Genomic DNA, 22,527 nt, shown 5'->3' with positions numbered 1-22,527 from the left:
CAAGATAAACCTTTTTTCCTGCTGGAAGGTTCCCGTTAGGGGAGATGGCAGAGCAGTTGTAGAGGAGCCAGCGGAAACCTCGCAGCCATGTTGGTGTCAGGAGCACACAAACGTCCTGGTTCTTGGGAGCAGCCGGAGCCGAGGAGAGGCCCGTGGAGGGAGAGTGTGCACAGGCCTGCTTCGGGGGCCATCACACCTAGGGAGGCACGGGCACAGCTGGGCTAGAAGTGATAATGAAAGCCCCTTCCTGTGCTTGCCAGCACAGGCTGGGATGCACAGGGAGCCCGCTCAGGTCTGCCATGAGAGTTAACGTGAGCACTGCCCTCTCTCATTTCCATCTGTGGCAGTGGACAGCAGTGTTTCCTCTCGCCTGGTCCATCGTGTCTCTGGGGCAGGGGCTGCTTCTTATTGCGTTGAGTGTCTAAAGCAGAAGGATGCGTTAGTCTCAGTTGTGGGTATGAACATGACCTCACCAATCCCCCAGGATGGGGGTGGGAAAGCTGGGTGCCTCCAGCTAAGCCCAGCCCATTACAGTCTCCAGCTGACTGTCACGGAGCTGGACAGGCCAGGAGTCGTGTGCCTTGGCCATCGTGCTGTCTTTCCCAGTCATAATGATCTTTCCCAGCCATGCTTACATTTCACATGTTCCCAAAGCAATGTGGTGTCGGTTCGTTCCTTCTGAGCATCCTCGGGTGAGTGCTGGTGTGCCCAGGCCTGTTCAAGTCAGCGCAGCCAGACCAGTGAGATGAGATGGATCCATCCCTGGTCTTCAGAGCCTTTTTGGTTACTGCTGCGTGTCTACGGGTGGCTGCCTGTGTGGAGGGGCCCTGGCTGGCTCTGGCAGTACTGATCCTGGCCGCGGGTGTGTCCAGGAGCACGGTGCGGAGATGCCCAAACTGACCATGCCTGCTGGGACCGGTTCTGCCGTGGTACAGTAGGGCTGCCTCCTGGCATGCCCGGGCTGCCCTGGACCTGGATACTCAGGGCTGTGTGCGCCTTGTGCTGCCTCAGGGACTCTGGCTGGGCTCCCTGGTAGCTTAGAGACATTCCCCAAATGCTGTGGGCTGTGTACGGGCTTTGCCTTGGTGTCAGCCCCCAGGGTTCCGTGGTGCTGCCGCGGTCTGTCCTGGCAGGTGGAGGTGTGCCGGTGGGCTCCAGAGCAAGGCCTGGCGATTTCTCTGCTGATCTGGGAGTTGGGTTTGATTCTGCACAAAGAGCCGTACCAGAGCCCGAGGGTTCTCAGTGTACAAACACCTTCCTGATCTAAGTTTCTAAATATATACTGTACTCAAGGGATTATGCATTTGTTTAAATGCATAATAAATGCATTTAAATGCGTAAGACTGTATCAGAATGCACGCCAGAGCTTGCCAGTTAGGCCTCGAGTCACAAGCCTCACTAAGAAGCTTCTCCTGGCACATTAGCTTGCCTTTCTGCTTTCAGAAAGAGCAATTACTGGTTTTATCATGGCAGTGCAGTCAGTGGAAGTAAACCCTGGATATTTCAGGTGCCTAGTATGAGTTCAAAGCTGAACTAGTTCACCTGTTTACCAAGACACTTGCAGCTGCAGGAGTGGGCTCCCCACTGTCCTGTTCCAGCGAGAGCTGGTGGGCTGAGCGTTCCTGTCTTCTGTTTGTGACCAGGAGAAGGGCTGGACTCTGTTCAGGATGGTTTCCTAGGGGCTTGGGTTGAATTTTTCATACAACTCTTGTAATCTGGTGAGGCTCCCGTTTGCCACCATAGGTATGAACGGTGACAGGCTGTGGTTGTAAGACAGGGGAAGAAGGTTGGCTGCCCAACCCAGGAACCGGGCTGACTGGGTGTATGGGACAAAACAGATGGAACCTGAGAAGAAATGTAGCAGAGCAGCATGGCAAGGAGGAACCAGATCTTCCCCAAACAGATCTCCTGTGGGCTACTGTCACTGCGCATGGCTGAGTGTGTGGTTTCTCCCCCAGAGCTGAGGAGATGCAAAGGCAGGTGTGCCAGGAGGGACGGGCTTGGCAAGCAAGGGTTGCCTGCAAGCTGAAAGCACCTTGAAAAGATGGAGCACCCCGAGGTGCCTGGAGGGCTTGTCCATCCGCTGGGGCACATGGAGGTATTTCAGACGCTGGAGAGCTAATGGCTTTCCATTGCTGATCAATATTGCCTATGCTTTCAGATGTGGTAACAGGTTCAGTTTTATAGAGCAATCTTTTGAATGTTCTCTGAGCAAGCAACCGGTCCAGAAAATCATTCTAATAGCTTTGCTATTAACGGGCCTGCAGAACTTGAGCCAAATAGAAAAGGCTTGTCTAAGTGCTATTGAAGCATTTTGGGCCAGGCATATTCCATGCATTAGGGAAGATTTGTACTCCTTTGACCAGACATCACTGAGTGTTGTCTATTTATACACATCTAAATATATCCTCTGCAGTTTTCAGACTTTTCTAGCTAGTAGTAAAATTACTTTTCAATATCGTGCTATTAAAATGTGCTCGCTGACACTATTTGATGAGTTCCGTGCTGAGAGGTGTGTGTGTGTGTGTGTGTTTTAAATAAAAACTATTCTTGACATAGTTACCTAAAATGCTTTGGAGATAAAAGCATGTTGTCCATGTAGATGGATAGCAGAAACAAATGTGGTCGAACAGAAGCAATACTGGAGACATGCTCAAGCCTGGAAAGCCAAATCCAAACCAGTATAAAGTTTTGTTGCTTAAGAGCGAACCATTCTTTCTAGAAATATATATAAAATAATCCTGTACTTTGCAAAGAAATAGAAACATTTGTTTCTAATTAGTCAGATACACCTTCTGGTACCCTGAAGTTTGAGACATCGTTTTGAAAACAAAATGACAAATCTTGAAGAAGAAGTAACTTCTCATTTGCTCGGGGCGTGTAGCAGGTCGGGGAGCCGGTGGGTGCCTTTGGCATTGGTTCTCCTGCCGGGTGGCCCCATCCCATAGGAGCTCTGCAGTGGGACCCACCCTGCGATGGAAACAGGGAGGAGTTCAGAGAAGAGGGAGCGGGATTCTCCTTCATAGATGAACTCAACGGTCCATTCCCATAGAGCTGCAGGTCTTGGTGCGCAGCAGCTGCTGTGGCTGGAGCCCCGAGCCAGCAGTGCCTGGCAGCCTGCTGCGTGCTGCACCCGCTCCGTGGTGGCACGGCGGGGAGCTGCTGGTGGAGGAGCTGATCAGAGCAGCGGTGTCACTGCACGCTGGGGTGGAGAGGGATGGTAATGGCTGTCCAGGTCGTGTTTTGGAAATGGTGTTGCAGACCCAGGGGTTAAAGACAGTGCCCTAATTCCAGGCTATCATAAGCATTCCCACATATCCCTGCTGCAGAGGGGTGAGTCTGTGTCCATGTATGCATTTCTCTGGAGCTAGCAAAGGTCTTGTGGGGCTCCTGAGGAGGGATGGAGACCTCTGATATACTCCCAAACAACAAACAGGATTGCTCCTTGGGTTGTGGTGATGATAGTAATGGCTGTCTGACTGGCCTGCAGCCCGTCATGAAATAGTAATGACAATCATTTTATTTTCTGTGGCAAGCTCTCACTGATGGTTCTTGGAGAACTAAGAGAGGCTACAGAGGGAGGGAGAGGGATTGGTATTCATGGGGGAGGAGATGGGGCGAGGAGAGGGTGAAGGCAGGGGTCTCAGAGGAGGTCCTGGCCCTCAGCCCCTTGAGCTGGGTCGCTACATGCCCAGGGTAGCCCGAGGACAGGTGCTGTACCCCCCGGGATAGCTCTGGCCCCTCAGTCTGGGGTCCGGGCTCCACTAGACAGAGGTGCATAGCGCAGTGAAATGGTGTGGTGCCAGGAGCCATGCCCTGCCAAGGACCGGCGGGCACAGATTTACATGGCAGCTGCTCTAACTGCCTAATTGTCCCATTCTTTAAATGGTTCTAAGGGAGTCTGCGGTGTCCGAAGGGCTACCTGCCTGCATGCCCTTGTCCTGGATGGCCTGCCGTCCCCTGCCTCGGTGCGGCTGGCTGGAACGCAGGCTGGGCACGCTGTGCCTGCGGCCTGAGCCGGGCAGCAGCTCTCGTGTTCCCGTGGAATAAATCACTCTACAAATAATATTTGTCCCAAGGAAGCTGAATAATACAAAAGGTGATTTGTCAAATGGCTAATTCAAGCAATAATAGGAACCTCGGTGAATGCCTCTCTAATTGCGTAGCATGTGGCCAGCAGTAACTGAGTGTTTGAAGCTGGTTCCTGATGCTGCAAAACCCGTGTCCAATGCCTTGCTTTTGAGGTTGCTCTTCTAGATGAAGTTTGTCACCAGGAACTGTCTCTTAGCAAAACATTTCCATGAAAACACAATTGGCTAGCTTTACTTCAAAGTGGAATATCTTTTTTTTTCCCTTAAAGTTTTTGTTCAGGCTTGTCTGTCAAGATCACGTTGGACTTCTTTTGGATTGGAGACAGATAAAACTCTTTAGTTTTCATTGCCTTAGCATTGTTACGTTGCCAGATATCTGATATTCCCTGGGTATTTCTTTCTAATTCTTTGTACTGCCTAGTCTCTGTGCTTGGCCAAGGGCGACAGAGGAGCAGGAGGCCTGAGCTTGACGGAAGATCCCACAGCAGTGAGGTGTGACAGCTGTGTGCCTCCCATAGCAGAAAGACTGACCACTGGCTGTAATACAGCAGACGTACAAGGAAAACACATACAAGGAAGAAAAAGCACGGTAGAAAAAGTCACGCCGAGAGGAAGCTCCAAAATCTGTTTTCAGTACCCTGGTGACAGTGCTGCTGGTCCCAGGATTTGGGATGGGATTTCTTTAACAGCACTGAGAAGTAATGCAGAGATGTTCTGCTGCACGTGGGTGATGTGTGGGTTAAACTTCACTGGGTTTTAGCCAGAGTTAAGAGTTTACCCGTTATGTGAAGTCTCTGCCCCAGCAAAGAAAGGCACGTACAGTTGGCAGCACTGCTGATGCTCTGGTAGCTGCATTGTTTTTGTTTTCACCAACGCGCTTTTAAAATACTTGATGTAAAGACCCCCTGATACAGCTCTGTGGGAGCAGGTCTGAGTAAGGCGAGCAGGATTTGTCGCCTTGTCAGCTGTGACTCAGTGGTTCTGCCGGGTACGTGGTGTTTCACAAGAGAGCCTTCTATTCGGGACCGTGATTCAGCTCTGCCGCGCTGTACAAAGCTGTTTTTGCTGTGCCGTGGGCAGATTTGCTGTGCTCGGGGCTCCTCCTGACACGTCAGCATTGCATCTCATCTCTGCCGGAGCCTGGCTACGGCAATTCTGCTCTCGTGGGTCAGGGCCAGGCTCCAGACTGCAGCTCCAGAGCAGCGACTGCCGCTCTCCTGCTGCCGGCTGAGCCTCGGCCATGGGAGAGGGGTCTGCAGACTGGTGGCACCTGGTCGGGAGAGCAGCGGGACCCTGAATGCTCCCCCCAAACCCGTGCAAGCCAACACAGAAAATTGAGCGTCTTCCACTGCTACAGTGTAAGGAAACGAGATGAGAACAGCACAAGCCCCAGTTCAGGCTCTAGTGGTGTTTGCCAATGCACAACAGCAGTGTCCTGACAGGCGCTGTGCAGGAGTCCTCTGGCACGGCCGGTGGTGGGGCTGGGGATGTGCTGCGGGTAGATCCGGATGATGATCTTTCCTCGTAGTGTCACTTGTGGGTCTGGCAGCACTCGGGCTCTATAGGTTATGGCTTTGGATCCTAGAGAGGTTTTCTTGCATATCCCAGCTCCGTGCTGCACCTCTGTGACTTCTCTGTGTTTGAGCTACGTGTGCATGCCCTGCTGCTGGGGGAAATAGTGGGAAGGGAGCCGGCACACAGGCTGGGAAGAGCTGTGGATGCGCTGTGCTGGGGACTGGGACTATGGGGTGTACATGGAGAGGACCGGCCCTCCGGGTGACATGTTGCTGCAGAGGCTCTGCCCGACATTTGCAAGCAGAGTGCCCGCACAGGGACCCCTCCTTGGGCTGCTCATCACTTGGTGCCCTGGCCTTAGCAGTGATGGATTGTGCCGCTCCAAACAGATATGTTCTTGTCCCCAAGCACCTGGCAAGGATTGCACTTAGTGAACAGTTTTGAGGGTGCAGTCTCCTCTCCAGTTGCCCTTGTTCCCTTGCACGGAGCCTTCTCTCACTGCAGGTGGGCACCGCAGATGCCCCATTTACACCTCCCCTCTCCTGCATCCCCATGTCGGCAAGCAGCGAGAAGCCCTCCCGTCGTGGTCTAGTGCATGCTGGAAATACCTGTGGGGACGTGGTTAGTGCCCTACGGCATCTCTTTGTCCGAGATGAGGAGGTTTGCTCCTGTTCCAGAGAGAAAGAAGATATTTCAGCTCATGGTTTGAGAAACAGAAGTACGTGCATAGCTGTGTATGTGTGCAGTGATGGGTGAATACTGTGCTCCCACAGTGAGCAACTTGGTGTAATTGCTGTTCAGCCCAGCCATTGCCTTCACAATTGTTTTTGCAATTAAAAGTTGCAGAGCAATGCTTTTGTCTTATCCTAGTGGTATAAAGCAGTCTTTTGGTTTTTTAATAGTTTCTTCAGAAAACTTCAGCACCCCAGGGTGTAATTCTTGTACCTTCAGCGTCATTAGAGTGGAGCACTTCCACTGGAGCCATTTCAGAGCTCTGCTGGTGCAGGAGCTGAGCGTGGCTTCTTGCCTCTCTGCATCTTTGGTGAGGGCCCAGTGCACGGGCGGTGTAGTCCTTCTTCCAGACTGGGACTTAACATACTTATGTAGGCTTAACTCTATACGTGAGTAATCCTTCTGCAGTCAGTAGGACTGTCCACGCGCCTCAGAGTGTTCCTGGCTCAGAGCCCTCTTGGCTGTGCCATTACCCTTGTTACTGCAAGCGTGTAGGATCACGCTTAACGTCAGTCATAGGGCAGCACCACGTGCGTGAGATGCGCGTTTGCCTGCGTAGCTGTGTCCCTGCTGAGGCATGGTGCTACCGGGGGCGGGGGGCACAGGGCGTTCTCTGAAACCCCTCAGTGTGGAGAAGCTCCTGAAAATAGTAGAGGAATTGTGCATGCTGTAAAACACTGGCTTTTAAAAATTTAATAGAAAGCCATAAAAAAATCACAGTGCCTAGCAGTTCTCTGTGTGGGGTGGGAGGGTTACAGTAAAATACATCTCTGCAGAGGCTACCAGCTTAGGGGGAGGTTTGTATTTCTTTGCATGACATACGATGGTGTTCAGTGAGGGTTGGCCATTAGCGTTGAGTCTTGAGGAGTCATGACGTGGTCCCCAGCCTGACAGGGTGTTATTTGACTGAGCAGGGTGGTGCGATGTGCTGGCGCATACCCTGAGCAGTGACTCGCAGGTGGCCTGCTGGGCTGGCTGCTCGTCACGGGTGCTGCTTGTGGTGGGCACCCGCCGGGCTCTGCCCACTGCTGCAGTCCTGGGGGTGTCAAGATGGACGCGGGAGCGCCGCTGCCCGGGCGAGCTCTGAGGCATGGGTGTCAGAGGGGGAACGGCCAGGAGCCCTGAGAGCAGAGCTGGCCGCTGCCCACCTCCTGCTTCCCCCCTTCCTGGAGTGCCTCCAGACCTGGCTGTGGGATGTCGGGCTGCCTGGAGCTGAGGTCGCCTCAAGGATTCATCCCCCGCCTCGCTGCGGTGCAGGGTCATGGGGCGTCCCCTCCGACCCACAGCAAAGCGCTGGGCACTGGGACGGGGGATGCCCTGGCTGATGTCCTGCCTGCCGTGCAGGCGCGGGGACAGCAGTGTGTGTCATGGGGCGGTGTTTGTCTCTCCCTGCCATCCCGCGCAGAGTCTCTGTTTGCTTGGCTATAAGTAAGCAAGCAGAGCACATTCCCGCTCGCTGCTTGTGTTCAGGCAGCCTGACCTATAGACATTTTGATGCGGTGGTTGAAATGGGAGGTTACTTCCCCCAGGGCTCACATTTCTGTTGTATTCATTATTGCCCATTACTGCCCTGGGTCAGACACTCTGTTCCTAACTTGTTTTATTTAAGAAGTATTCTGCAAACAAACACTTTCTGTGGATTGAAGTAATCCCCATGTCCTTCCCTGTTCATAGAAGGAAAACATGATAAATACTGTGGAAAAAGACACAGTAGGTCAGGATGGATAGTTACAGCTGCCTGCTAGTTCCAAATGAAGATTGTATTAATTTATAAAGGAATAAATTAGGAAAATAGTTTTTAAATGAGCTTTACTAGCATAGCATTGTGCAGTATATAAAAATGAGTAAAAGATAAACTGCTTAGGTAAATGCCCTTTGATTGCTTGCATTGCTCAGCCACGTCATCCACAGTAGCTCTGTTTGAGCGTCGCAGCCCCTTGCTGCTCACGTAGGGGCTGTATTATTGTCTTCCGCAGTTTCACTGAAGGGTACCACGAGCTGAACTGAATAAGCTTAATTTCTTCTAAGAAGCATTAAAGAAACCTATGTACAGACCATGTGACTGTATTTAAATTGCATCTGGAAAGTTAAAATAATAACAATAAATAAATAACAATAATGAGGAGTGAAATTGTGGCCAGCAGAATGTGAGACTCAGAATGCTGTGGAGAGGCTAGACTTGCTCATCGCCAGCTGAAATTCAGGCCATACATGAAATCAGATACCCAAATGATTCCCTGATGGTCAGTAATTCTTCCTTGATTTATATTGAGAATGTGAAGAGAGGTGAAGGATAAAAGAGGAGAGCGAAGGGCAACAGCATTACAACTATCACATGAATCAGAAGAATCACTCATACTCTGAGGGCGCAGTGTGTTTCTCCTGTAATGCTGGACACGGCAAATCTAAACGAAACATCTCTGTGGAGCAGCACACACGTCCTACCGCGAGCGGATGGCACCCCACACAGCGCAGGGCAGCACAGGGCAGCGGGGAGGGCAGCTGGCGTGTGGAAGCGCGGGGTTCCAGCTGCAGCTGCATTCCCCTGTGCCCTGTCCCCTCCTCAACCTCTGGTTTGGCCAGCAGTGCAGACTTTGGAAGTAATGCTGAGTATTCAGATGTGAAAGTGGGTTTTTTACACTAGAGGCTTGATCCTGAACTGACATTTGCAGTCATGGGGCGTCATGGAGCAGGGTATCCGAGTTCTGCTAAGTTAAGTGTGGTCTCCCTCTGCCAAGGCTCCGCTGCCTTTTCAAAGCATGCTACGTTTCATGGACGTAGTCATGGTTTACATCTATGTCAGCAAGTTGTGTGGTGCAACAGAAGAGGATTTCTAGGGTGAGATGATGGGTGATGAGGACCCAATGTCCCCACCATGTGTATTTGGGGAGTTAGGCAGGACTTGCGTTGGTAAGGTCTGATGGACTGAGTGCGGATTAGGGGCTGGAGTGCCCTGAGGAGGTTGCAGCACTCACCTTCCCCTTGCATTTTGCCTGGAAGGGGCACCGCGTGCCTGCTCTGGGATGGCTCTGTGGTGCGCACCGCAGCAGTGGGGTCACCCCCGGCACACCGGGGTGGGCAGACAGCCTGCAATGGAGGGTGCCTCCACGGGCAGGGCCACTGTGCTGGGGGGATGGGGTCTGACTCGCCTGCTCCTGCGGTGGCGGCTCTGCAGCCCATGAGAGCGGTGCTGGTGCCGGTGCCAGTGCTGGGCAGTGCAGTGCGGTGTGGAGCAGAGCAGAGTGCTGGCTTGGCTTCCTTGCCGGCTCAGCCCAGAACCGAATGCTGGCGTTATGACACTGCTTATCTCTCCAGCTCAGAAATGCAGTGCTCAGGGCATCCTGATGGATTTGTGACACTCCCCGTGGGACTCTGCGCTCATAAACCAATTAAAGGATTACATCGTTATAATGTGGAGAGTATTCTTTGTTTATTAAGTAATGCAGGTATAATTCAATTAGTGAGAGGCTGACCTGCTGATGTCAAGATGTGGATGCCAGCCAGGTCAGAGTCTTGAGCTCTGCTTTCCAGCGTGGTGGCTCGCTTGTGTGTGCCCTCTGAACGAGAACGGCAAGAGCTGAAGGGAGCAGCCACCTCTCAGATGCCCTGCACAGAGCTGGGGGGAAGCCAGGGGAGGGGGGACTCTACAAGATGCCCACTGTGCTGCACCCTCTCCCAAGTGTCTGCTCCCGACCACTCCAGCTCCTAACAGGAGGTGAGCCCGGATGAAGCTTTGGTCTGATCCTGTACAGCCATTTCCTCGTCCCCTGCACCTGTGCTTGCTCACCGCCTTCCCGGGGGAGGCCCCGGCTGCAGGGCGTGGAGACTGCAGTGGTACCCACCGTGACCACGTCTTACCCCACCATGTCAACCTTTTGCAGCCTCTGGTGCTGCCTGCTGGGGAGGTGAAACCCAGGTGCTGCCCAGCGGCACTGGCCCTGCTGCCTTTGCTGGGCTGAGGAGCCGCAGATGGGGCTCTTCCAGGCGCAGGGCGTGGATGCGTGGAATGGCAGGGGGGAGAGCAGGACCTGGCTCGCCCAGGCTTCCAGAGCACAGATGTCCAGCCCCTGCACCTGCACGGCTTCACTGGAATAGCTGCCCTGGGTTACTGCTGAGCGCTAGTTAAAACAGGGGGTTTTGTTAAGGCTTTTACTACTGTGTTGCTTTATGAAATGGTTTCAATCTAGGCTGGGTATTTAATGTTCAGCATGGCTCAGAAAGCACTGTTTCACCAAATTGTGTCCAAAACGTGGTCTGTCTGAGGGCATGGTGTGTGCCCTTTGTACCCCCTGGTACAAAGCGTGGTGACCACATCACACCCCGTGGGTGACCACGCTCCCCTCCCCGTCCCCAGCTCAGGCTCTGCTGTGGGTGCTGTACCGCATTTCCAGCTGCCCGTGGCACCATGGCGTGGGCTTGGGAACCACTGCTTGAGTGCCACAATGCGGATGGAGATGTAAACGGGGGCTAAAACATCTGTTCCCTTTGGTGGGGTCCTAAATGATTTGAGTCCTGTACACAGGGAAATCCTTCAGGTCTGGGCCATGTGATTACATCCCAGAAGTCCAAGGAAGGCAGAGGACTGTGGATGTTTTCCATAGTGATTGCACGGGCCTGCTCTGAAAAGGGGAGCTCAGAGGTATTTGTGACTTGTGGTGCCTTGGCATCAGAGCAATGCACAGGCTGGGCACACTTCTGCCAGCAAAGAGGGGTGAAGAAATAGAAATGTAAAATTTTTACATCAGTAAGACTGTACATGAGTAACTCAAGAGTAGAATATGGCTAATTCAGAGGATTTGGAGATGAAATTAAAGTTTAAATCTCAGTGAGAGGTGATTTGCTCCCAGGTGAGAGGCATACCATGAAACTCGGCCAGCCCAGCCCCAGCGCGTAGCTGGGACCAGGTGGGTACAAAAGGCATTTCCATACTACCAGAACTTTCCAGAAAGACCAGGAGGTTTCACTGTCCAAAATAATGAATACTGGTTGGAAGCATTCTCTGGTTTTCCATCCAATCTCATGACAAAATTACGCTTAGTTTGCAGCACAGATCAGGCAATGCCTCCCTTCTTACATGTTGAATGCAAATATAATGTGAAAAAAGGGTATCTACAAACATGTGTGCAAACATAGACGTGAAAGCAGCTCATGTAGCCTGGCAGTGCTGGAATAATATAAGCATTGACAGCAGAAGAGAATTATCTCTGAGAACCAAAGCCTGACTTGTAAACCCTAGAATAAATTGCTCTTATTTTGTAGCACTTACTTTCTCAGTTGCACTTTGCAGGGAGTTTGCTTGTCTGCCAGTTACTGTTCATCAGAAGGAAACCCCCAAACTGCCAGTAGTCTGGCAGCTGTCTTTACAGTAAACTAGGCACAGAAGGTAAAATAAATAGGGCCCTGGCAGTAACCTGTTCGCTCTGCCAAAAAAGTAAAAGGCGGAAGAGGGCAGGAGGGCGGCCCTGGGTTGCAGGCATGGAGGGGAGCAGAGTGGAGCAGAGCAGCTGGGGATGCTGCAGAGGAGGAGCTGCCCTCTCCCCCCGCTGCCCTAGCCTACTGCAGGGCAGGGGAAAGCCTGAGCCCTCAGCAGACCGATTCCTGCCTTCCGGGAGAATAAAGCCTTTATCTCCATCCTGACAATTTGTGAGATATTAGATCGTAAAATCCTGACTCTCCTTATAGAAAAACCCATCACAGGAGAAAAGCATGTACTTTTTTGGGTGCAGGGGGAAATTAATGCTGATTTCCCAGTTGCTGTGAGGCCCTGCTGTGGTAACCATGGCAACCTGGCTTCAAAGACAAGGGTTAAAATACAGGTTTCCCAACTTTGGTACTAGCAGAGGAGACGTCCTTTCAATGCCTTTTCCCCAGAAGATGCAGGTTCAGGGGAGCAGGAGGGATTCATGGCTCTCCCCCCTCCCAGCCCCTCTTCCCGGGGGAGGGCACCGCTGGCCGGACGCGTGCCACTGGTGCTGTGGGCACCAGCAGCATGTCTGCCCAAAACGCTCAGATGGTCGGTGCCCTTCACAGCCGCCTTGTTTTCCTGGGACTGACACCTTCCGCTACAATATTTGTAATGCTTTAAACCTCCCGGGTGCTGCTTCTCTCCATGAAGCTCAAGCAGCTTCTTCAAATCCTTCCGAAAATTACAAAATTTGAGCCTGTTTCCTTGGAGGACAAAAGTGAAAGCTTGGGATCTCTGTGGTCAGTCACAGCCTAGCAGCTCTCTCATGATGCTTGGTGTGAGTTTCCACGTGCTGGCAGTGATCAGCTGTCCTGGCATTTTTCCTTTTCCCATCCTTGTGTGATGCAATGTCTTATTTTCTTTTTACCTGTGCCCTGCTGCTTCCTTTAAAATGTGCAGTTGGTTAAGGTTGTAACTTTGGCATGGCATTCATTCCCATAAAGAAGTTTGTACTCTAATATGATACAATCATGTTGCAGTAGGATGGTATCTAAATACTTCTAAATGTCAGTTCGTGTTGATGCATGAATGCTGTTTCATCATGAAATTAATTGCAAATACACCACCTCTGGGCATCCGGGAACGACAGTCTCTGCAGTGCTCCCAATTACCAGCCAACACTTGCGCAGCCAAGATAATGGCATATGAATGAGTTAATGGTAGTTGGAGGGGCTGAGGGAGGGAGGATACCTGTTACCAGTTAATGAAGGGGAAAAAGACAATGGAGGGAAGTCAGTTCCCCAGCAAATGAGGACAGAAATGGAAACAGCAACCTGCCTACATCCCTGACTTGATTTGAAGTTGATGTTATCATCCTTGCAAACGTTAGCTTCCTCTCTGCATTGTCAGAGCAGTGGTTGCAGCTGTGCCAGTTGGTTGCAGCTGTACTGGTTGGTGGCAGCTCCTTGTACCCGGCCGACCCGATGTGCTCGGTCCCTGTGCCCCAGCCCTGTGCCCCTCACTCCCTGTGCTCACCGCGCCGAGCCCGACCTTTGGGGCTGAGGGGCTTCTGCATGGCCACACTTTTTGGGTTGGTAAGCTGACCCTGGCTCTGGCTCCCTGCCTGCCACCAGCGAGCTCCTGTGCCCCGGGGCTACCAGGGAGCATCGCCCTCCGGGGCAAGAGCTGTGCACCTCCTATGCTGCACCCATCACCCGTGCGGACCCCAAAACTGGGGCTGATTCCTGGGGTGGGGCAGTCCCACCAGGCACCCAGACAGCAGTGCCGTGTCTGCTGCGGCAGTGGGGCATGGCCTGGTGCTTGGGGTTTGGCCAGCAGCACCCAGCATGCCCCTCCCAAAGGGTTAACGTGGCCAAGGCTTTGGGTGAGGAGTGGGCGAGCGGGATTCCAGAGGGCGGCTGGGATCCCAGCAGGGGTGGCAGCGGGTGGCCAAGGCTCAGACTGCCTCCTGCACAGGAGCCATGCTGGCGGGGACTTCCATGGTCGCCCCTGAGCACAGTGGGGCTTTCCCACTCTCTGGGCCATGGAGGGCTCACACAAGCTCTTCCTTTCCGACAGTCTCGGACCGGCTTTATTCGTGTTAGTGGTGCCGAGCACGGCAGCTGGCCAGCACCGTATCTGGAGCGTGCACTGGGCAGGGAACTGCTGTGGGTCCGGGGCTGGGCAGCCTGGGAGGCTGATGCGACTTCTCGAGCAGCAGCTACATGCACTTGGAGCAGCAAACCAGGGGCAGAGCCCAGGATTCCCAAAACCCTGCTCTGTGCGATGTTTTGCTTGGTGCAGTGGACTGAGACCTCCTGTGCCTCGCCAGTGCTGTCCCATCAAGTGTTGACAGACGTTTTCATTGACCCATGAACCTGGTGGGTTGGTTGTGTCAGCCAGGCTGTGAGTGGGAAGGAGGGCAGGATCCCAGTGCTCCAAGAGCCATTTTGGAGCAGGGCTGGAGCAGCAGGCAGGGCTGATCAGTGCGTCTCAAGGGTAGCCTAAACATGTGCTGATGGGTGGTGCAGGCTCTCATGGTGAGAGGGAAGGAGGGGGCATTGCGTAGCCTTCCTCACGTGCAGCGTTGCTGGGCTTCCTTCTAAACTTGGTGAGGCTGATGTTGTGGGAAGGAGGAGGATGAGTGTGGTGGGAGGGCCCTGGTGTGCAGCAGTGCCTGTCGGGGCAGTGTGCTCCCGTGTCCCTGTCCTGCCAGTGCAGGCAGCTGGGCAGTGGGGTGCATCCTTCTGCAGGAAACCTCCCATTTGTCAGGCTGCGACGTCTCATAGAATCATAGAATAGTTTGGGTTGGAAGGGACCTCTAAAGGTCATCTAGTCCAACCCCCCTGCCGTGGGCAGGGACATCTTCAACTAGATCAGGTTGCTCAGAACCCTGTCCAACCTGACCTGGAATGTTTCCAGGGATGGGGCATCCACCACCTCTCTGGGCAACCTGGGCCAGTGTCTCACCACCCTCAGCGTCAAAAATTTCGTCCTTATATCTAGTCTAAATCTACCCCCTTTTAGTTTAAAGCCATTCCCCCTTGTCCTGTCGCAACAGGCCCTGCTAAAAAGTCTGCCGCCATCTTTTTTAGAAGCCCCCTTTAAGTACTGACAGACTGCAATAAGGTCTCCCCGGAGCCTTCTCTTCTCCAGGCTGAACAACCCCAACTCTCTCAGCCTTTCTTCATAGGAGAGGTGTTCCATCCCCCTGATCATTTTTGTGGCCCTCTTCTGGACCCGCTCCAACAGGTCCATGTCTTTCTTAAGCTGAGAGACTCATCATCTCTCTTCACTTCTGCGGAGGTGATGATGCTTGTGTCCCACGCAGTGCCCATTTTTCACATTATATCAATGTATTCCCGCATGTTATCACAGAGGACAGAGCTAATGGCTGTATCCTTCCACTATGAGTGTGAGCCGCTCTGCTATTTCATTAGACTCGGTTACTGAGGGGCACCAGGCTTCAAAATGGAATCACTTTGCTTTGCGAAAAGTCTTTTCCAATATATTTCCAGCTGTGCCGTGGTGGGTGCATGTGCTGAGTGTCAGTATGTCGGAAGGAAATTTCACATGAAGACAGCTCTTTATGCCGAGAAGATGCAGTAAGGACAGTCAGATCTCATTCAGAGATTGTGTGAAAGAAAGGCTGCTGTGGTATCACTAGGAGATATTGCTCAGTGCTTTGGGGATTTGTTTGTTTGTTTTTCTGTGTGCATATGTAAATGAGAGTTTAACTGATTGCAAATAGCAAAGTAGCACATTCCCCTAATTTAAATGGGTAAAGCAGAGTGAAGCATTGCAATATTCCTTTCTAGTGGTGTGAGCTGTCTTATGCCGTGGCTCTGCTGCACTGCTGGGTAAGAAAACCATTTCCCCTATGTCATCTCTAAATGCCAGAGCCTGGCAGATAAGACGGCGCTTGTGCTGCTTGGTACGAATCCACATCTGCAGCACATTTTCCCCATTTCTGCCATGGCTGGGGTGCAGCCAGTCAATGCATGGCTGCTTCTTCAGGGGGCTGGGGTGGGCACCTACTGGCAGTCTGGCTGGGGGAGCCTCAGCTGGAGCCGGGGCAGCCTCCCTGAGCTGGGGTGAAGGTGGGGTCCTCAGGGGTGGCTCAGGCACCAGAGACAGATTGCTGGAGCAGAGGATTGAGGCAGATTGCTGGAGCAGGAGATTGCAGGCATTCGCTTCCTTCCTCTCCTTCAGTTCAAAGAGAGTCATTTCATGCCTTAAGGACATCGCTCCTGAGAACGAAAGGGTTCATATTTTCCTGGGCAATGTTCCTGGCAGCTCTCCTGCCTGCTGTTTCTAACACAGCCTGTTTGTGGCTGCTTTTCTCCCAGCAGCTCCAGGGTGGTACTGGTGGTGTTTGGGCAGCGATGGACCTGTCGCTGATGCCTCCAGGTGCTTCCCCTGGTCACAGTTGATCTGAGAGTGGCAGGGTGATGCTGGGCTGCTGCTGCTGCTGTCCAGTGTTAGTTCTTGGCCTGTCACTGTCAAAGCCAAGCAGGTCCTGTTGCTGGTGCAGGGACATACCTGCCGCTGGGGAGTTCAGGCGTTACCTCAGGAGCTGGCCGGGTTGCCACTGCTGCCTCCAACAGGATCCTCGGAGCACTGTGGCTGCTCTTGGTGATGCTTGAGAGATGCTGGTCTGCCGCTACTGGGTATTTACATGTCCCCATAAAGTTTCATGGTGTTTTTCAGTGACTAGATAAAAGCAAACCCAAGGGTCAGCTCCTGCCCTGTCGTGTTTCTGAGTCAGTGTTGCTCAGCCTGGGCAATTCTGTCCTTATGGCAGATCTCAGCTGAGGGGAAGCTCAGCACCCGTCCCTGCGCAGGATGAGGAGTCAACTCCACAGGGGTGGCAGGTCCTCAGCACTGAGAGACGGGGGCTCTGCCTGCAGGCTCGCATCCTGCCCGCAGGCTCTGACTGGCCTACAGCTCTTCTTGTCTATGGAGACCATTTATTTATTGCTTCCTTCTCCCCATACACAACTACCCCTTCTTTTTTTTCATCTTTGTCTCTCCATGCTGCTTGGCCCTCATGAAAAGTAGGGAACAAGAGGATGGAGATTACTGCCTCTGTCTGCCAGAGCAACAGCACTGTGGCTTTCTTTTAAAAATAATAATAGTTATTGTTACCAGTCTTAGTGGTTTTATTTTTATATTTTTTTCTCAGACACTTCAAGGAAGTTTATTCTGGAAAGCTTATAATTAGCAGGTGCTGCCAGAGGTTAGGGGAGAGGTGCTGGGTGGTTCCTTGTAGCAGTGGAGCGCCGGCACTGGAGGACGGGAGCGGGAGGTGCTGGTTCAGCATCGCATGTTGGGAAGGGCTTGGACACTGAGAGGAGAAGGGGCAGGCAGCTGGGCTCTGGAAGGAGGAGGGGCATTTCAGGGGGCTGCTGCTGGCGAGCTGGGGGCATAGCAAGGGGACTGCACCAAGAGATGTTGTGGCACGGAGGTGTCCGAACCGGGCAGAGAGCTGCTGCTGGCAGGGGCAGCCACCCTGCAGGCGCAGGGCACCCTCTGGGTGCCCAGGCGAGGGTGGTGTGGTCCTGGCACCCAGGTGAGCGCAGCCCAGAGTGGTCCTGGCACCCAGGCGAGTCTGGCACACAGTGCTCCTGGCGCCCAGGCGAGCACAGTGGTGGGCTTCGCCCCACTTGCAAGCGACGGGTGTACAGGCTGCACCTCCGCCCAAAGCGGGTGCAGGTTGCAGGTGATCAGCAAGTAATGTGTGTCTAGCCGTCAGAACGGGGGGCTGGGGCTGGTGTGCCAGCGAGCTTTCCTAGGTCGCTGTCTCATTCATTTGCAGCGGGTGTCTGTGCGGGAATGGGGGCGGGCATGGCAAGAGTTATTTTTCAGCGGTCACCTGTAGCAGGCATGTGCGTTGTTCCAGCTCCTCTGTGCTGCCCTGGGCACATGTGCCCTGGCATGTGGCCCGTGTGGCTCTCCCCTCCCTGGAGGACAAGCGGACGCTGGGGGAGGTTCCCGGGTGGGCGCCCACCCCGGGGCTCAGCCTCTCCACCCCGGGACTCAACCTCTCCACCCCAGGGCTCAGCCCCCAGCTCAGCCCAGCTGGGACGAGCACTCCCATACGCAGATTGGTTTTGGAGTGCGGTCACAGTGCTCACTCCGAAAGCAACAGGCAAGGTGAAGGCAGGTGGGAGGAGGAGGGGTAGGAGGAGGCAGATTATCCCTCTGCCCTGGCCCACAGAGAGTCAGGTGTGGCTGTTTCGGGAGCATTCCGAGTTGTTTCAGACCTGCGCGGTTTGTCCACACCCGGCTGGGCTTGGCCGATGCCCGGCCGGACCCTGGTGCTGCGGGGCCGGCAGAGGCTGCGTGATGGTGGCTGAGTGCCTGAGCCTGGGCAGCTGAGCGGCAGTGAGGGAGCTAGGCCTCGGCCACCAGCCTCTGGTCTCTCCCCTCTGAAACGGCGGTTTCTGCTGAACCCCGATGTGACAGTCAGTCTCATCTGTAGTGCCGGGCCAGCGTCAGTCGCTGTCTCCAGCCAGTTCCAATATTAACTTCCAGCTCGTTAACGTCTCAGTGCAGTAGTGGGGCTCGAGGCAGAGCTCACGTGCTGCCATGGGGTAGAGAAAGTGTGGTGCTGCTGCTGGAGATGGGGAGGAAGAGGGATGGCTTTCCCTTCGCCCTCAAGCCAGCGCTTGGCAGCTCCTTGAATGGTGAAGTGTAAAGGAGCACACACGTTTTGTTTGAGGAGAGGAAGCAATGCAGAGTGGTGTCTGTGCAAGAGAAGCCCTCTTCCACACCGAGTGCGATGGAGAGGGAGGCAGAGTGGAGAGCAGCAGCCTGGGATGGATGCAGCAGCCCCTGAAGACAGACAGACCTCCCCAGGTGATGGTTTTTCAGGCTTGTGACATGGAGCTTCAGCAGGGCCGTGGCAGTGATTCGGGATCTGCATTTGCCCTATCTGTACTGAGAGCAGGGGATGGATGCTCACTCACCACATGCCACCGTGTGTGTGCTGCACACACAAGTGCTGCTCTGAAGAGCTTGCAGCCAGATAGATAAAACTGGCAGAAGAGGGATTTTTAGGTAGGAACGTAGCTCTGAAGCAGTTCAGTGACTTGCAGAGCATGTCAGAGGCGTCTGTCGCAGCCAGGGGTGAAGCACTGTCTGAAAAGGCTCATCCCAGCCAGGGAATGAGCCAGCTTCCTCCCCTACTGCAACACCTGGGTACTACATGTGAAACAAATGTAGTGCCATTATTACCACAAAAAAGTCTCTGATGAGTAAAATGTGCAATCCTGACAATAAAGCGTAAGTGCAATATATATAAGGCATACATCTTTCAAAAGACTTAAAAGTCCTGTTTCTGGGAGAGACGTAACATTACCATGCTCACAAAATCAGTGGTACTTGAACTGCTGAGTGGCAAACTAACTTGAAAATGATTGTCAGTCCTGTGAGCACTGAAAGTGCAGCCCACAGCATTGCTCTGCTCTTATCTGTCCCCATGCTGGAAAACTGAAGTAGTTTCTTTTTCTCCATCTCCCCCCCCCATTTTTAGTTACAAAATTAAACAAGAGCAGAAAGCAGAAGAGATAGAAAAGGGAGAACTTTGATATCAAAGCTGAAAATTAAAACAAAAAAAAAGTTTTGGATTCCTTAAAATAAAATTTTATTTTCAGTAAAAGGCTTTCTTATTGAAAGAAATTCAATTAGTATCAGTTCTTTGCAGCAGAAATTAAGCACATGAAAAAGTACTTGCATATCTCAGAGCCTTCAGTGCAACAGGAGGGGTAAGTTGCTTTTGCTTTTCTGTTGTTTTCTTTAGTACAATAAAACTTAAAGAAAAAACCAACAATCATCAACAGAAGTTGTAATGTTGGCAAATGATGGTGGTACATTTACAGTAGCCGCGGAAAGTGCTGCATTCGCAGCACGATTTCCAAAGGCAGACGTTTGCATCCCTGCCACGGAGGACTCTCACCCGTGTTACAGAGGGGCTGCAGAAACCTCTTCTCTCCTGTGCGGTTTATCCAAGGTGGTTTGAAATCCTTGGCTGTCCAGCATCTCTTCCCCAACTAATCCTTTCCTGGCCCTGGGTGGTGTTTGGCCGTGGCAGCCGCGGGAGGCACAGGCAGCTGCCCATGCATTGCCGGCGTGGGTGGTGTCAGGCAGGGCGCTCCGCTCCTGGAGCAATTCACTGCTGGTGCCCCAAAATCTGTGTCGCCTTTCACACGGCCGGGTGGGAGCCGGCTCTGGCTTCTGCTGAGCAGCACGCCCCGTCGGTCCTTCGGTGGGCGCAGCCGGGACTCACCGCACCGGGACCTGCCCTGCTGTCCCCTCCACCGCACCGGGACCTGCCCAGCTGTCCCCATCCCTGGTGGCACAGGATCCATGTTTTAGCTGGGCTTGAGCCTCTGGGTGTTTCCTGCAATTGTAACTAACAGGCAGCCTCTGTATCAGGAAATACCTTGGAAGTTTTGAGTAAACTTTTCTGCTAAAATTGCCGTTGTTTGGAATACAAAATGCTCCGCTCAAAATGGTTCAAGTTTTATGACTTTTTCTTACATTTAGGACAAGTTTCGGAATGACCTGCTCCAGGATTATGGGTTTTGTGGGGACGTGGAGTGTGTGGTGTTGTGTGAAGCCGGGGTGCCGGCAGCCCTCTGTGGATGAGGAGGACCGCTGCACTGTTCCGTTGCTGCCATTGGCGCTGTGGAGACTGCCAGTGATACTGGCCCCCCGGCAGTCGGAGGTGTTCGGGCTCCCCAGTAATAATTTTGAAGAAAAAAGATTGATTCTTGTTCAGTTCAGAGCGAAACAAAAGTTAAACTCCTAGCAAAATCCCCTGTCGTCACCTCGGTCTCAGCTGTGCTGGTTTGCAGGTAGGGGCACACTATTCTCTTTTTTTGCTGTAGCAAACACAAACAGATAAAAAACTATGAAAAATCTGCCAAATCTCCAAGCACAGATTGTACCCTCACCCCTTTCAATCCCCTGCAACAGCAAAGGATGAGAAAGGCTCATACCCCATCCCAAACCCCTGCAAAGGGTCCCTCTGGGGTAGCAGAGGGTAGGGGTAGCTCTCCCCCCCCCCCCCGCTGCAGTCCCTTAGCAGTTGCTATTTAGCTGACGAGCAGGGTGCTGCAAAAGTTGCGCAGGGAGGAGCAGCCCCGTCTGGGTTTGTCTCTCCCTGTCTCTCACTTCCCCATGTAAATCTAAGGGCATCTGAGCAGCAGGAGCAATGTGTGGGAGACCTGCAGTAAATGGGAATTATGGCCGGGTGCTGCTCCCTGTGCTGGTGACACCCGGGGACGCATCCAGCCTGCTCGGGCTCAGGCGATGGGCTCTCCTGTGCATCCTCCCCATCCTTCCTCTTGTTAAGCTCCTTTCTGACAAGCTTGCTGGGGGTCGGTGAGTAGGATGTGACATGCAACACATCATGGAAAAATGCATTCCTGTGCCTAGAAGCCTAGAAATGAGGGAGAGTAATGCATTTTTAAAGAGGACATTCTGGGGAGAGCTAAGTACCTCCTTTGATTTCTGTGCATAATTTAAGGATAACTCAATTAACTTCAGTAAAGTCATGCTAATTTACCTGAGGTAAAAGTTTGAGGTTTCTTGTTTCTACAAGCATTTTCCCACATAATGCTGCTCTTTCTCCTTTTGTGAAAAGGGAACTGCGTAATTTTCCTGATATTAATTAAGATAAGAGGGAATTATACCTAAATGTATTCAATGGAAAATAAATAAGTTTAAAACATGCCTGAACTCCAGATTAAAATCACCGACCTGGTCACTGATTGAGCCCAGGCATCCTGAACAGCCGGGGGGTTCTGTGGTCAGCTGATACGGTGACAAAGCCAGGGGTGCAGGTTGCGGAGCCGCTTGGGATCTGCATGGACTTCATTTTCATTTTTCTTTGAAAATTGTAGAGAGTGGGGGGAAGGCTCAGGCAGGGAAGAGATGCAACAAGGAGCGACCGTGCTGTGGCCACCAGGAGTTGAATGATGTCTGTGCTGAAGCTACTGGCTTCCCGCTGCGCTGGTCCCCTGCGCTGTAGAGCTCTGGGGGGGGCTGCCGAGCTCCATGCACTGCCTCTTGCTGTGCCTTCTCCACGGAGCATGCCTGTGTGGGCGACCGGCTGTCCCGATGTGGGTGCATATTGCCACTGCCGGCAGAGCTGCAGGCCTGCATGGGGGTGTTTGTCTGCTCTGGGCATCGCACCGCGCGGACAGACCTGTGGGCTCCCACCGCTGCCCCCGCAGCACTCCGGGGACTGTGCCCTCCCGGCTGTGAGCTCTGGCGTGCAAGGAGGTGCTGGAGTGCGGGTGGTTTGTGTGTGGTGTGTGTGTGCCAGGGTTGGCCTCGACCTGCTGCCCACCAGGAGCTGGCATGAAGTGCTGGGGAGCGGGGGCCCACACCTGCCGCTTTGCCGTGGCGGGGTCGTGCTGGCGGGCACAGGGAGCCTGCCCAGCGAGGGGCAAAGGCGCCGGCCCTGCAGGGAGGGAGCAGCCAGCTCTGCTTCCCGGGAGCTGGGAGGTCTCAGGGAGCCTGTGCGGTGGAGCGGGCAGCGCCCACGGATGTGCTCCACGTGTTGAATTCCCTCTTGCAAATTAGTGAAGGATTTTGTTCTTCCAAGCTGGCAAACTGCAGCTTGCAGTGCAATTCCGGCTAGTTTTGTTCGCACCTGATGTAACACAAGAGTTGCCTTTTACCGTTGGTCTGGAGTGCACCACACTGCTCCTGCAAGCAATGGAAATACAGTTTGGGCAGGAAGATGTGGGAAAAGGTCATCAAGATCCCCCA

The 22,527-nt window shown here is 53.1% G+C and overlaps 1 protein-coding gene across 3 annotated transcripts in view; it reads left to right on the top strand.

Annotated features, from left to right (window-relative positions):
• LRFN5 (leucine rich repeat and fibronectin type III domain containing 5) overlaps positions 1 to 22,527 on the top strand; it is a 66,620-nt gene that overhangs the window by 1,384 nt on the left and 42,709 nt on the right. The gene's annotated exons all lie outside the window — the stretch shown is intronic.

The sequence above is a fragment of the Aptenodytes patagonicus genome, chromosome 7 (genome assembly GCF_965638725.1).
Source record: "Aptenodytes patagonicus chromosome 7, bAptPat1.pri.cur, whole genome shotgun sequence".
In the NCBI taxonomy this organism is placed as follows: domain Eukaryota; kingdom Metazoa; phylum Chordata; class Aves; order Sphenisciformes; family Spheniscidae; genus Aptenodytes; species Aptenodytes patagonicus.
The sequence above is the reverse complement of the archived record's forward strand: the minus strand, read 5'-3'. Positions and strand labels throughout refer to the sequence as shown.